This window comes from Siphateles boraxobius, unplaced genomic scaffold (genome assembly GCF_051911475.1).
Source record: "Siphateles boraxobius isolate OS27281-9 unplaced genomic scaffold, OSU_SipBor_1 25, whole genome shotgun sequence".
Lineage (NCBI taxonomy): Eukaryota > Metazoa > Chordata > Actinopteri > Cypriniformes > Leuciscidae > Siphateles > Siphateles boraxobius.
Window position 1 is genome coordinate 38,019,104 of NW_027508866.1, and position 11,677 is coordinate 38,030,780.

At 35.7% G+C, this 11,677-nt stretch overlaps 1 protein-coding gene across 1 annotated transcript in view; it reads right to left on the reverse strand.

Moving 5' to 3' along the window:
• Positions 1–9,154: 9,154 nt before the first annotated feature.
• The window catches only part of mpzl1l (myelin protein zero-like 1 like), a 336,259-nt gene continuing 333,736 nt past the window's right edge, over positions 9,155–11,677 (reverse strand). The window contains exon 7 of the mRNA XM_077243861.1: positions 9,155–9,164. The gene's annotated coding sequence lies outside the window, so the exon portion shown is untranslated. The remainder of the gene's footprint in view (positions 9,165–11,677) is intronic.

Genomic DNA, 11,677 nt, shown 5'->3' on the forward strand with positions numbered 1-11,677 from the left:
GTATTTTAGACATAAATGGAAGATTTGAGATGGGTCTGTAATTTGCTAAGTTATTCGGATCTAATTGCGGTTTCTTAATGAGTGGTTTTATTACTGCCAGCTTGAATATTTTTGGAACATGACCTAAAGATAAAGACGAGTTAATAATATTAAGAAGAGGCTCTTCCACTACAGGTAACACTTCTTTCAGTAGTTTAGTGGGTATTGGATCTAATAAACATGTTGTTGGTTTCGATGCAATGATAAGTTTATTTAGCTCTTCCTGTCCTATAGTTGTAAAGTGGTGTAGTTGTTCTAGAGGGGCCATAATTGAGGCTGAATCATAAGACATCATAGAGGATTGTATATTTACAATTGTGTTACGGATGCTTTCTATTTTCTCATCGAAGTAATTCATAAAATCATTACTACTATATTGTAACGGAATATTTTGCTCTGGTGATGTTTGTTTATTTGTTAGTCTAGCCACGGTGTTAAATAAAAACCTTGGATTATTTTGGTTATTTTCTATTAGTTTGCGGAGATGCTCAGCCCTGGCTGCTTTTAGAGCCTTTTTATAACGTGACATACTGTCTTTCCACGCGATTCTAAAGACCTCTAAATTAGTTTGTTTCCATTTACGCTCTAAGTTACGAGTTTCTCTCTTGATTGCATGCGTAGCACTGTTGTACCAAGGTGCTTTAGTTTTCTCTCTAACCTTTTTTAATCTAATTGGTGCAACAATATCTAGTGTACTAGAGAACATGGTGCTCAAACTGCTAGTTATTTCCTCTAGTTCATCTGTTTGTTTGGGTGCACTGCGCAGCTGAGATAGATCAGGTAAGCTATTTGAGAATCTATCTATAGTGGTCGGAAGGATTGTTCTGCCTGCTCTATAACGTGGCGCAACATGACAAATTTCAGCAGTACGTATTATACAAGTTACCATGTAATGATCAGTGAGATCGTCACTTTGCGGTATAATATCTATATCAGTTGGATTGGTTCCATATGATATAATTAAGTCTAGTGTATGATTTAGACGATGAGTGGGACCACTGACGTTTTGCTTGACCCCAAAGGAGTTTAATAAATCTGTAAACGCAGTCCCTAACGCATCATTTGTATTATCTACGTGTATGTTAAAGTCTCCAACAATTATTGCTTTATCGACATTGACCAATAGATCTGAGAGAAAGTATGCAAACTCTTTTAGGAAATCAGCATAAGGCCCTGGAGGTCTATATAGGGTAGCCAAGGCTAGAGATAATATGGATTTGTTTCTTGCATCTAAGAGCGTAACATTTAGCACAAGTACTTCAAAAGAATTAAACCTGTAACCTGTTTTCTGAGTAACATTAAGAATATCTCTATAGATTGTTGCAACACCGCCGCCACGACCGATCAGACGGGGCTCATGCTTATAACAGTATCCTGGTGGAGTAGACTCATTTAGACCGAAATAATCATTTGGTTTAAGCCAGGTTTCAGTAAGGCAAAGTACATCGAAACTATTATCTGTGACCATTTCATTTACAATAACCGCCTTAGGTGTGAGCGATCTAATGTTTAGAAGACCTAGCTTTAGAAATTGTTTTTGTTCACTGATATTTAGATTTTCTGGTTTAATTACAATAGATTTTTGCTAGATCGTACACTAGATTTATTGTTTGGCCTCACTAAGCGAGGAATAGACACAGTTTCTATATAATGTTCTACAGTACTTATATCAATTAATTTGGCACAGCAAAGACTGTGATTTGGACTTTGACTTACTAGTCATATGGTGTGTAACGTCTTGGAGATGTTGTCCGACAGAACAGCCGCTCCGATTCTGCTGGGGTGCAGGCCATCAGCACGGGAGAGCCTAGGTCGCTCCCAGAAACAGATTCCAATTATTTACAAAGAGCAGTTTCTGTTCATTACACCATGACATTAACCATTCATTTAGAGCAAATAATCTACTGAACCTTTCTTGTCCTAGTAGGTACGTGGGAAGCGGTCCAGACACGATGATCGTTGCCTCAGGCGCTGTGCTGCGTACCGTCTCGATCAGGCTTCTGTAGTCCTTCTTCAGAACCTCCGTCTGCCGCAGCCTGATGTCGTTCTCTCCCGTGTGCAGCACCACAGCTCCGACGCGCTCGTCACCGTTCAGGATCTCGGGAACCTGTGCGGCGAAATCAAGAACACGACCACCAGGAAAGCAGTGAGTGCGCACCTTACGCTTACCTGAGGTAGCGCGGACATGACGGACCATGGAAGTGCCGATGATCACGGCGGCGTCACGTTCCGACTCGCGAAGAGGGGAGAAGCGGTTCCGGCTGGAGATCTCGAAGACCGGGAGGGGCGGCGAGGTTCTTGGTCTGGTCCTGGCTCGTGTCTTCCGCTGTGGATATTACACTATTTCTACGTCATTACGCTATTTCTACATCATTACGCTATTTCTACGTCATTGCGCTATTTCTACGTCATTACGCTATTTTTACGTCATTACGCTGTTTCTACATCACTACGTTATTTTTACATCATTACGCTATTTCTACATTACGCTATTTCTACGTCATTACGCTATTTCTACGTCATTACGCTATTTTTACATCATTACGCTATTTCTACATCATTACGCTATTTCTACGTCATTACGCTATTTCTACATCATTACGCTATTTCTACATCATTGCGCTATTTCTACGTCATTACGTTATTTCTACATCATTATGCTATTTCTACATCATTACGCTATTTCTACATCATTACACTATTTCCACATCATTACACTATTTCTACGTCATTACGCTATTTCTAAATCATTACATCATTACGCTATTTCTACATCATTACACTATTTCTACGTCATTACGCTATTTCTACATCATTACGCTATTTCTACATCATTACGCTATTTCTACGTCATTACGCTATTTCTACATCATTACACTATTTCTACATCATTACGCTATTTCTACGTCATTACACTATTTCTACATCATTACGCTATTTCTACATCATTACGCTATTTCTACGTCATTACGCTATTTCTACATCATTACACTATTTCTACGTCATTACGCTATTTCTACATCATTACATCATTACGCTATTTCTACATCATTACACTATTTCTACGTCATTACGCTATTTCTACATCATTACGCTATTTCTACATCATTACACTATTTCTACGTCATTACGCTATTTCTACATCATTACGCTATTTCTACATCATTACGCTATTTCTACATCCTTACACTATTTCTACATCATTACGCTATTTCTACATCATTACACTATTTCTACATCATTACGCTATTTCTACAACATTACGCTATTTCTACATTACGCTATTTCTACATCATTACACTATTTCTACGTCATTACGCTATTTCTACATCATTACGCTATTTCTACATCATTACGCTATTTCTACATCCTTACACTATTTCTACATCATTACGCTATTTCTACAACATTACGCTATTTCTACATTACGCTATTTCTACATCATTACACTATTTCTACGTCATTACGCTATTTCTACATCATTACACTATTTCTACATCATTACGCTATTTCTACAACATTACGCTATTTCTACATTACGCTATTTCTACATCCTTACACTATTTCTACATCATTACGCTATTTCTACATCATTACACTATTTCTACATCATTACGCTATTTCTACAACATTACGCTATTTCTACATTACGCTATTTCTACATCATTACACTATTTCTACGTCATTACGCTATTTCTACATCATTACACTATTTCTACATCATTACGCTATTTCTACAACATTACGCTATTTCTACATTACGCTATTTCTACATCATTACACTATTTCTACATCATTACGCTATTTCTACATCATTACACTATTTCTACATCATTACGCTATTTCTACATCATTACGCTATTTCTACATCCTTACACTATTTCTACATCATTACGCTATTTCTACATCATTGCGCTATTTCTACGTCATTATGCTATTTCTACATCATTACGCTATTTCTACATCATTACGCTATTTCTGCATCATTACGCTATTTCTACGTCATTACGCTATTTCTACATCATTACGCTATTTCTACATCATTACACTATTTCTACGTCATTACGCTATTTCTACATCATTACGCTATTTCTACATCATTACGCTATTTCTACATCCTTACACTATTTCTACATCATTACGCTATTTCTACATCATTACGCTATTTCTACATCATTACGCTATTTCTACGTCATTATGCTATTTCTACATCATTACGCTATTTCTACATCATTACGCTATTTCTGCATCATTACGCTATTTCTACGTCATTACGCTATTTCTACATCATTACGATATTTCTACATCATTACGCTATTTCTACGTCATTATGCTATTTCTACATCATTACGCTATTTCTACATCATTACGCTATTTCTTCATCCTTACACTATTTCTACATCATTACGCTATTTCTACATCATTACGCTATTTCTACGTCATTACGCTATTTCTACGTCATTACGCTATTTCTACATCATTACGCTATTTCTACATCATTACACTATTTCTACATCCTTACGCTATTTCTACATCCTTACGCTATTTCTACATCATTACGCTATTTCTACGTCATTACGCTATTTCTAAATCATTACGCTATTTCTACATCATTACGCTATTTCTACGTCATTACGCTATTTCTACGTCATTACGCTATTTCTACATCATTACGCTATTTCTACATCATTGCGATATTTCTACGTCATTACACTATTTCTACATCATTACACTATTTCTACGTCATTACGCTATTTCTACATCATTACACTATTTCTACATCATTACACTATTTCTACGTCATTACGCTATTTCTACATCATTACGCTATTTCTACATCATTACGATATTTCTACGTCATTACGCTATTTCTACATCATTACACTATTTCTACGTCATTACGCTATTTCTACATCATTACACTATTTCTACATCATTACGCTATTTCTACAACATTACGCTATTTCTACATTACGCTATTTCTACATCATTACACTATTTCTACATCATTACGCTATTTCTACATCATTACACTATTTCTACATCATTACGCTATTTCTACATCATTACGCTATTTCTACATCCTTACACTATTTCTACATCATTACGCTATTTCTACATCATTGCGCTATTTCTACGTCATTATGCTATTTCTACATCATTACGCTATTTCTACATCATTACGCTATTTCTGCATCATTACGCTATTTCTACGTCATTACGCTATTTCTACATCATTACGCTATTTCTACATCATTACACTATTTCTACGTCATTACGCTATTTCTACATCATTACGCTATTTCTACATCATTACGCTATTTCTACATCCTTACACTATTTCTACATCATTACGCTATTTCTACATCATTACGCTATTTCTACATCATTACGCTATTTCTACGTCATTATGCTATTTCTACATCATTACGCTATTTCTACATCATTACGCTATTTCTGCATCATTACGCTATTTCTACGTCATTACGCTATTTCTACATCATTACGATATTTCTACATCATTACGCTATTTCTACGTCATTATGCTATTTCTACATCATTACGCTATTTCTACATCATTACGCTATTTCTTCATCCTTACACTATTTCTACATCATTACGCTATTTCTACATCATTACGCTATTTCTACGTCATTACGCTATTTCTACGTCATTACGCTATTTCTACATCATTACGCTATTTCTACATCATTACACTATTTCTACATCCTTACGCTATTTCTACATCCTTACGCTATTTCTACATCATTACGCTATTTCTACGTCATTACGCTATTTCTAAATCATTACGCTATTTCTACATCATTACGCTATTTCTACGTCATTACGCTATTTCTACGTCATTACGCTATTTCTACATCATTACGCTATTTCTACATCATTGCGATATTTCTACGTCATTACACTATTTCTACATCATTACACTATTTCTACGTCATTACGCTATTTCTACATCATTACACTATTTCTACATCATTACACTATTTCTACGTCATTACGCTATTTCTACATCATTACGCTATTTCTACATCATTACGATATTTCTACGTCATTACGCTATTTCTACATCATTACGCTATTTCTACATCATTACGCTATTTCTACGTCATTACGCTATTTCTACATCATTACGCTATTTCTACGTCATTACGATATTTCTACGTCATTACACTATTTCTACATCATTACACTATTTCTACATCATTACGCTATTTCTACATCATTACGATATTTCTACGTCATTACGCTATTTCTACATCATTACACTATTTCTACATCATTACGCTATTTCTACGTCATTACGCTATTTCTACATCATTACGCTATTTCTACGTCATTACGCTATTTCTATGTCATTACGCTATTTCTACGTCATTACGCTATTTCTACATCATTACGCTATTTCTACATCCTTACACTATTTCTACATCATTACGCTATTTCTTCATCATTACGCTATTTCTACATCATTACGATATTTCTACGTCATTACACTATTCCTACATCATTACGATATTTCTACGTCATTACGCTATTTCTACGTCATTACACTATTCCTACATCATTACGATATTTCTACGTCATTACGCTATTTCTACATTACGCTGTTTCTACGTCATGGTCAGGGGCGGAGCGGGGGGGTGGCTAATTGGGCTTAAGCCCCGAATGTTTTGTCAAAAGCCCCGAATCTTTTAGGTTTTTTAAAATAACTTCAACTTGTTTTCATTTTATCTCAGTCTTTCTGACTGGAGTGGCAAAAAATGAAACAAAATCTCTATTACCGTGCTTGGATGCGGACGGTAATGCATCGCGCATCACTCAGCTTGTTTGCCAACTGCCAATAAAAACTAACGAAGAAGAAATTCGTCGTCGTTGTCATCAGGGGCTGGCTGCTGGCGGGCTTTTTGTATGTTTCACTGGCGTCGTAGCGAGCTTAATATGGACATAACAAAGTTTTTTATACAGAAAACTAAACCTCACCGGCCGGAGAGAGATTCAGAAGCAGCGTCAGACGAACCGCGGACAAGTGTCACAGGTTTGTGAATCCGCTGTTGTAACTTAACACTTGAGTTAAGTGATTGTATTGCTGCTGGCTAGCTAGCGAGTTATCGTTAGGTGTTATTAAGAGAAATTAGTTGCTAATAGAGATGGGCGGATGATTTGTCTGATGATTTGGGGGGTACATCTAATCTTGGCACATTAGTGGGATAAGAAGAGAGACTAATTGAGAAATATAGTGCTAAAGAAGATTAGAAAGACATGAGAAAGTATATTTCCTCCTGATGACAACAATTACAAGTAACGTTACAGATGCATCAATATCGTTAATAAGTTATTTTTCCCCCTCATACTTTAATTAAAAAAGTAAATCTTTAATATATTCTAAATTCATTACATAAAAAGTAAAATATGTCAAGCCTTTTATTGTTTTAATCTTGATAAGGGCTTACAGCTCATGGAATTCAAAACTCCAGAAGTAGTAATCTCAAAATGTATTAGAATTTTAGAACAAAGAATTTTTATACGACCTGACAAGATCTCTAAACAGCTAATCAACTCAAAACGCCTGCAAAGGTTTCCTGAGAATTTAATCTGTCAGTCTTGTTCTGGTGGTGCAGCACACTATTTATAATACATTTTTGAGATGCGCCTGTAATAATGTAATAAACGTATTAGTATTTATATAATGAATGGAATTGTTATAGTGAACAGTAATAATTAATAAATAGTAGCAGCAATGAATTAAATGAAATGAATTTCACCGTCCACAATTTTATATGTAAGCTTTTTGGACAACGCATCATTATTTTAGTTTATTACATGGCTTGGTAGAATTCTAATGTAGAATGCGGTCTGTTATTTCTTGACAACAGACTGTTGCTGAGAAAAACAGAGCGTTGCCATGAAAAAGAGAGCGTCTATGAACATTTTTGGTCAACTTTATACCCACTATTTAGCAGAACAATAACAGACATAAAACATAACGCAAAATTCCCTTCCCACATGAATACAGCACTTATATCACTCATCCCTAAACCTAACAAAGACCACACCTTCACATCCAACTATCGTCCTATCTCACTTATGAATGTCGACATAAAAATTATTAGCAAAGCACTAGCCCATAGAATTGAACAAATTATACCGTATATAATCCATCCTGATCAGACCGGCTTCATAAAAGGTAGACATGCATCTAATAATACCCGCAGATTATACAACTTAATGCACTACTCATCAGTACAACAGAAAGATACTCTCATTACCACATTAGACGCCGAAAAAGCTTTCGATAGGGTCAACTGGAAATTTTTATTCACCACGTTACAAAAATTCGGCTTTGGAGAGTTGTTTATTAACTGGATCAAGATTTTATACACATCACCATCGGCCACAGTAACAACGAACGGACTAACATCACAAAGCTTCACACTGCACAGGGGAACGAGGCAGGGATGTCCACTCTCTCCATCCCTATTCACCATTTTTATTGAACCTTTAGCAGCAGCTATCCGTCAAAACCCAGCAATCAAAGGTATTGAAACACCACAACAAACACATAAAATCTCACTCTATGCAGATGATATCCTACTATATATACAAGAACCCCTAACATCTACTCAAGAAATAATTAAAACAATTCAGTCCTTCTCAAAAATATCCGATTATGCAATAAACTGGAATAAATCTTCCACCCTCCCTTTACATAAAACCAAATGGGATGTGGCTCCCCAGCAATCACCAATACCTATTTGTCAAGATCACATCACTTACTTAGGCATTAAGATTTCCTCCAGACTGTCAGAGTTGGTAACACTCAACTTCACACCATTGCTAAAAAAAATAGAAGACGACTTGCTCAGATGGCTCAATCTCCCAATCTCCATAATCGGCAGGATAGCAGCAATAAAAATGACGATTTTACCGAAAATTAATTACCTGTTCTCAATGATTCCAACCCACCCCACACTCACCTGGTTTAAATCACTAGACTCCATTATAACTCGCTTCTACTGGAAAAATAAAACGCCAAGGATAAAACTCACTACACTTCAAAAAAGTAAGGTTCAAGGAGGACTAGAAGCACCAAATTTCCAATATTACTCAATGGCTAACCAACTGCAATACATATACAAATGGATTCGCCCCACCCAATCTGATATTGTATGGCTAGATATAGAACAATCATTATGCAAAGAATTAAATATAGCTGACATACCATTCCTCACCAAATCAATTAAACAACACACATGTTTTAAGGCAGTAACTATAGCCACCACTCTGACAGCCTGGTGGAAATTTCACCAAATCACTAATTCTACATTAGCTCCATCTAACCTCACCCCACTGTGGAACAACCGTGACTTTATAAGCAATAAAAAAACATTGAACTTTCACACATGGGCGGAAAAGGGTATCACCCACATTAAGCATATTTTCAAATCTAACACATTTAGACCATTTCCGGAACTGGCCCAGGAGTATGGCATCGGGAACAACGAATTTTTAAAATACCTACAACTCAAATCTTCTGTTCTGACAAAAATAAACATCAGAGACACAAATTTAGAACTTCCACCGGCAATATCAGACTTGGTCAACATTTCCTCTCCAAAGAAACTTCTCTCTAAAATATACAAAATGATCTCAAATCAACTTCAGACCATATACTTACCAACAATAAAATGGGAAAACGATCTATCAATAGCCCCTGATGCCAACTTCTGGACCCAAATCTGTAAAAACATCTATCACATGTCCAAAAATTCGAATCTTCAGTTAATACAATACAAAATACTTCACAGAACGCATTACACGGGCAATAGATTAGCTAAAATGGGATTCACATCAGAAATTTGCACACATTGCAATCAAAATTCTACAGATACATACATTCATGCAACCTGGCACTGCACTCCAATCAAACACTTTTGGGAAGAGGTCACACAGGCACTATCAACTATAGTTGGCTGCCACATCCCAATGTCGCCTTCCCTTTGCTTGCTGGGGGACCTCACAATAATAACTGATAAAACCATAAACTCTAAAATACTCCTCACAGCTCTAGCCATCGCCAAGAAAACTATCCTCATGAACTGGAAAACCAGAAATAAATTACACATTAACATCTGGAAAAATCTTATAACAGACTTCATGGCAATGGAACTCGCATCTCCCCTTCATAATAACACATCTGAAACTGATCCCTGCCGTCCAACACTTTCTGACCTCTTACAGCTATGAATCCTTTCTCTGTTTTCAACTCTGACTTCTCTCACCTTCTTACTCAACCCACGAATATTCATATTAGTTGTTTAAACTTGTTTCTGTCATCATTGTTATTGCTATCTTTACTGTTACTGTTATGATTACTAATTTCACTTTTTTTTTTTTTTTTTTTTTTTTTTTTTTTTTTCTTCATTGTTGTAACTACTGTTGTTGCTGTCTTTTGCTCTTACCGTTATGATCACCACTGCCATCATCATTGTCATTTATTATTATTATTAATATTATTATTATTATTATCATCATCAATATTGCCATTGTCAATGCTGTTTTAGAATTAGATATCATTGTCATCACTAGTGCAATAACTTCCCCCTTATCTCTTCATGGGTTTTTAATGCACCACAACATAGAATAAAAAAAAAAGGAAAAGGGGAAAAAAGGAGAAAAAAAAAAAAAAAAAAAAGGATTAAGGATATATGGAAAAACCTCACAAACACCAAGGCAGGCTAGACAGGCGAGAAGTGGTTTCAACGGGACAGCATCTCTGTCCCAATTTGAGACACTCTCGCACTGTACTCCCTATTTTAATGCACCTTAGACATTGCACATAACACACATAACACAAAAAAAAAAAAAAAATTAAAAAAAAAAATAAAAAAAAAATAGGAAAAGATATGGACTGATGAGATGAGAGGGAAGGTTATATTATATTATCTTATATTATATTATCTTATTATGTCGTATTTTATGCAGGATTGACAATGGCAATTATTACATAGGAGGAAGGATGGAAGTAAAAAATCTACCAACACAATATTGGCAATATGGTGGTAGTGGGAAGTGGGATGGTGATGGTAATAACAATGGTAATACATAATAAACGGTTACTTTGTTTACGCATACACACACATACACATAACCACACTCACACCCGCACACATACACACTTAAACACTTAAATCACTCTTGTCACTGCTGGAAGTATGGATTTACAAGATTGCTCACTACTGCACTATGTTGGTTTGTTTGTATGTATGCCTGATTGTTAAATAAAAAAAAAAAAAAAAAAAAAAAAACAGAGCGTTGCCATGAAAAACAGAGCGTTGCCATGGACGCGTTCAGAGACGGAACGGACTATTTTCTTTAGCGGAAACAATACAACCGTTTTTAAATCAATAAACTCCTTTTTAAATCAATATTTTGTGTCAAATTATTGATTTATTTGGTAGGTAGCCATGTAATAAGCGAGATAATGTATAGCGAGGCGGTTGTTATAGCGAATATAAACCCTTCAGGCTGCTTCGCGTCAGACTCATAATCAGCCTGTCGGGTTTGTATTCGCTATAACAACCGTCTCGCTATACATTATCCCTTACGTAACATATTA